Raw genomic sequence first — 5,560 nt, forward strand, 5'->3', positions numbered from 1 at the left:
CCTGCCTCCCTCCGCCCCTACACGTGGCACACAGCCTGCAGGCCCCGCCCCTCCGGTGCCCGGACAGTTCAGGTGGGGCTGGCCCAGGCACAAGGAAGGGAAGCACTGGGTGCTGGCCTGGCCTGGCCTGAGGAGGGTGGAAGCTGGGTGTGTGTGTGAGGAGCTCCCAAACCCCGTCCTTCCCCAGACCCGCCTTGTCCCTACGTGTACCACATGCTCAGGGGAGCCTTGCTTGGTTGGGTAGGGGTTTGTTAAAACCAAGGTGTGCAGGCTGTGGGCATTCCTATTACCGCACGCCAGCTGGGGTGAGGGGGACCATGGGTTGGCTGAGCTGGCAGAGAGTGAGGCCCTTGACCTTGGGAAAGCAGGATGGCAATGGGCAGGAGACCCTTCCCACAGCCTCCCCCTGTGTCATCTGGGCTGGGTCCTCCTGAGGCAGCACAGGGTAAGGACTCAATGGAATTAAGGCTGGGCATAGGTCTTGTCTTTTCTTCTTAGTCTGGAAAGCGGGGAAGCTCTGAGCGCCCAGAGGGCTTTGAGCAGGGCCTTGTAGCCTTGCTTCATTTCATTCATTCATTCACTCAGGGCCATCCCTCGGCATGGTCTGGGCTGCGCTCCGGGCTGGAAGCGACAGTAGTAAGTCCAGAAGTCATTCCCTCTCCCTGGCTCCAAACCCCTCCCTGTTCTGTGCCAGGGTTATCCAACTGGGCAAGTTGGTGATGAGGGGGCCGGCAGTCTCAGCTCAGGGGCCCGTGGTCATCACAGCAGTGGCTAATTTCAGGGGTGAGTGGGCTGCCCAGTACCCCCATTATGCCCAGTGGAAGGACTTCTGGCTTTTAAGCTTTCGACGCCTGTGGTTTCTAGGATGCAGTGCCTTGGGAGGCCAGGAAGCAAAGCCGCGCAGAGTTGTAAAAAGTTGCTCTTTCCTGATGGTGGCATTGGAGGGTGGCTCTGGGTGTCCATGCAGCCCAGGGGACATGTGGCTTGGTGAGCAGTTGTGTCTTTGAATGAAGAAAATGATGTCCCTTCCTTGGGATGATTGCAGTGGCAGCTGGGGGGCACTGCACATAGCGGGGGTTGGAGGGACAGTTGCTGAGTTTCTTGGGTGGAGAGGGGGCGGTTCCAGGGAGGCAAAGTGTGGGTCCAGGATTGTGATGGTTTTGGCATTAGCTCTGGCTGCCTCCCTGGGGACTGACACCCAGAATGGTCTTTGCAGCAATTCCTTAGGGTGGGGGTGGGGTGGTCCCCAAGCTTATGTCCCTGTGACTGAGCATCACAGTCTGTCTTGGCAGGTTTAGCTTTTCTTTTGGCTCACATTTGGCCTCTTCTTTTGCCTTAAACTGATTCCAGGAACATTGATTCCAGCCTCACAGAGCCTGCCTGCCTACCTCCTCCGGACCCTGCTTCTCTCTCCACCTCCCTTCCCCGGACTCCCCCTCCTTCCCCCTGATAGGATCAGCCTCCCCAAGGGATGGAGCAGCATTTTTTTGTGTCATTGATATGATTGTGCAATTTTTTTTCTCTGTTGCTTGTGGATATGATGGATTACATTAATTGATTTCTAATGTTGAACCAGCATTGTGTACTTGAGATAAATTGCACTTGGTTGTGGTGTATCATTTTTTATACATTATTGGGCTCAATGTGTTAATATTTTGTCGAGGATTTTTGCGTCTATGTTTCTGAAAGGTATTGGTCTGTAGTTTTCTTGTAATGCCTTTGGTTTTGGTATTTGGGTAATGCTGGCCTCATAGAATGAGTTAGGGAGTATTCTCTACTTCTGTCTTCGGAATGTTTGGTAGAATTCACCAGTGAATCCATCTGGGCCTAGTGCTTTCTGTTTTGGAAGGTTACTAATTATTGATTCAACTTCTTTAGTAGATACAGGCCCATTCACAGCATTTCTTTCCAACCTCAAAATACAGCATTTCCCTGGCTGATGGAGTCACCTTGACCTTCATCCATCCTCCCCACCGAGAGATTTCAAGAGGACTTTTATTTTTTATCCCAGTCTATATTTTGAGGTAAAATCAATCAATCAAACAAACAAACAAATAATGAATGGAGTTTCTAACAAGGCTTTGTCTTGTAGAAAACCTCATTATTCATTTATTCAAAATATATAGAGTGTCCCTATGCTCAGGTACTAGGATACAGAGATGAGCGGGACAAGGTTCCTGCCCCCCGAGAAACACACTGTCTGTGGGAGAGGATGACTCGTAGGCAAATAAGGCCCCCAAATCCCAGGCTGGGGCCAGGCTGGAGGCCTGCAAAGTGTTGGAACTGGCCTGAATTGAGATGTGTTGAGATGTTCATATTTTAAAACTTAGTAGGAAATGTCGAAATTATATTTTATTGATATTGGGTTAAATAAAATATCTTCTCAAAATTAATTTTACTTGCTTTCTTTCACTCTTTGAAATGTGTTTTATTAGGTTCCCCAGGCTGCTGTGACAGAGGCCCACAGACCTGGTGTCTTCAAACAACAGACAGCTATGCTCTCCCAGTCTGGAGGCTAGAAGCCTGAAGCTGGGTTGTAGGGAAGAATCTGCTCCCTGCCTCTTCCACCTCCGGTGGCGGTGGCTGCCCTGGAATCCCTGGGCTCGTGGCCGCACAACTCCGGTCTCTGCCTCCTCTTTGCTTTGCCTCCTCCTTTGTTACCCGCTTTTGCTTCTCTCTTGTACGGACACTTGCGACAGTATTTAGGACCCACTTGGATAATCCGGGGCAATCTCATCTTGAAATCTTTAACTTCATTGTATCTGCAATCAGGTCAAGTTTAAAAGTTACAGGGGCTAGGATTTGATATTTCTGAATGGCCATTATCCCATCTATTGCATGGAGCTACTAGAACATTTAGAATTACATATGTGGCCTGCGTTACATTTGTTTGGGCAGCTTTGGGCTGCAGTAACCCCTGGCTGAGGAAGCCAGAGAAAGTATCTCAGGTTCATGAAGGACATTGGAAGTGGAGGAGGTGGTGACCAGTATAGAGGCAGGAAAGAGCCTGGGGTGTTCCTGGGACCCTTGGAAAGGTCTCTGTGGCTGGAATTCAGGGTGAGCGTGGGAAGAGTGCTGGAAGAAGAATTGGGAAAGACAATGCGTGTATGGCTTCGCCTCCCCACTCTCTGTCCCTAGGAAGCCTTCCTGAATACAGGGTTTCTCACGTTCCCTTGCTGCTAGACTTCTGGCTAGGCAACAGGTTCTGTCAACTGAATGGACCGGGGAGGTGGCTTGTCGGTGCTGGTCTGCACGGTTATGGCAACACTGGTTTGTTTGGGCAGCTGCCATGTAGCACCCAGTGTCCAGCCTTGTGTGTGTGGAGCAGTTGTTGCTGAAATGACTCCCTGACCCTTGTATTAGTTAAATGATGGTTCGTGAAGGCAACAGATCCTGATCGGCTCCTGATACCTTATCTTCTGGATGATGCCAGAGGCAGCAGCTCCAAGGTGGGTCCTGTGTTTCTCTGGGAGTCATTTCTGCAGGTGCAGCTTGTTTGTCTAACCCTTCCAGTGATTTTGTAAGTGCTGGATCACTTGCATGAAATTCCTTTCTGCTCAAATTAGCCAGTGTGGTTTCTGTTTCCTGTCGGTGACTGATGCAGGTGGGCTGGGCCAGGGGGAGAAGGACATGTGGGTTGGCCTAAGCAGCCTGGCTTTTCTGTTGTGAGCAATGGAAATCAGAGGAAGCTTTAAAATTTAAAAAATAGTATTTTTGTTTAGTCATTTTTTCACATAATTTTTTAATTTTTCAATTACAGTTGACATACAATATTATCTTAGTTTCAGGTGTACAACATAGTGATAAACATTTATACAACTTACGAAGCGATCACGCCCAATAAATGTAGTACCCATTTGCCACCATGCATAGTTATTACAATAGCAGTGACTATATTCCCCAGGCTGTACTTTACATCCCAGTGACTATTTTTATAACCGGCAATTTGCACTCTTTAATCCCTTTCTCTTTTTCACTGACCCCACCCTCACCCCCTCCCATCTGGCAACCATTAAAATATTCTCTGTATCTATGAGTTAGTTTCTTTTTATTTGTTTATTTTGTCTTTTAGTTTCCACATATAAGTGAAATATATGGTATTTGCCTTTCTCTGTCTGATGTTTCACTTAGTGCAGTAGTACCCTACAGAGGAAGCTTTCAAGCAGAGCCAGAGCAGGGAGGGAACAATATGAACATACTAGTGCCATAGAAAAACTATTTTGCTTCAGGCAGGTGATGAGGCCCTTAAGAAAGCAGTAGAGGCGCAGGCCTTACTGTTTTCTGGGACTCTCTCTTCTTTGGGGTTAAGACAGATAAAAAAGATTGGGGAGGGGTGCTCTTTGCTACAACAGGGCAGAGGACTGACAGGGTGGTTAGCCTCCCGAACATGCGAGGCTCTATTTGTAGCACGTAAGACTGAAATGAATAACAGGCAGGGAGTCCCAACAGAGATGATAGTGGGAACTAAAACTAGGCTCCGCATCCAGACACAGAGAGAGCAGAGTAGGTAAAAGGCCAGACTGCACTCTGGATGCCTGAATGGACACTTAATCTCCATTGCCAACTTGCTGTGACACTCCAGAAAAGATCATCTTAGGGGGGGCCTCTGGGTTCCCTCTGAGCAGGAGGGAAGTCTTATTTTTCTTCTTCTTTTGTGGTGGGAGGGCTGAGAAGGAGAGGAGAAGAGTGAGGTCCTTCTTATCCCAGGGGAGAGTATTCTGGTCTTTATGATGGGGTTGCCCTTGGGAGGTGGAGCATGTCTCAGGTCTTACTCTTCTGCACCTCCGAACCTTAGCTGTAAAATGCACATGCCTGAAACTGCACCAGCATGTTAGATGAGACCCAGTCCAGGACCATCTTTCTCATGAATGCCCCTACCCATGCAGAGTGGGCTCCCTGCAGTCTCTGATGCCAGAGATGGAGAAGCCCTTAGTTGCTCAATTGTCCTTGAATTCAACTTTGTATAAGCTTTTTTGTTTATACATCATCAGTGAAAAAATGTTAAGCAGGCGTCGCTGATACCTATGTATTTATCAATTATAGACATAGAACTTTATAACTTATGTACATGAACTAGACACATGAATATACATTAGTATGCACATTTAAAAAACATATGTACATTATCAAATACATTATGTACATTATATACATATGAATAAATTATACATTATGTATGTTATAGTATGTACATTATAAAACTCTCTCTCTCTCTCTATATATATATATAAATAAAACAGTTTCAGGTACCTTTTATGGCATTTCACCTAATAATGGTAAAAATCCAGTTTTGTTCTTACAATAAGAGCAACACCATTAAATATACTTTGTTATTTTTGAAAATTCTGGTTTAACGCTTTGCAGAAGAGTGACTTGAAGGTCTGGTGCTAAATTTGGTTTATTTCCATATTCAGTTTTGAAGGCTGACACAGCTGAAAAGGAGGCCTCATGGAGATACCTAGACCCAGACGGACGAGATGCATCGTGGACTTGGCTCATCAAATCATGACATTCAGTTTTCAATTTTCAGTGCCATCCACCAATTATGCAAAAGTTTTGT

This window comes from Furipterus horrens, unplaced genomic scaffold (genome assembly GCF_987537825.1).
Source record: "Furipterus horrens unplaced genomic scaffold, mFurHor1.1.pri manual_scaffold_11, whole genome shotgun sequence".
Taxonomy (NCBI): Eukaryota; Metazoa; Chordata; class Mammalia; order Chiroptera; family Furipteridae; genus Furipterus; species Furipterus horrens.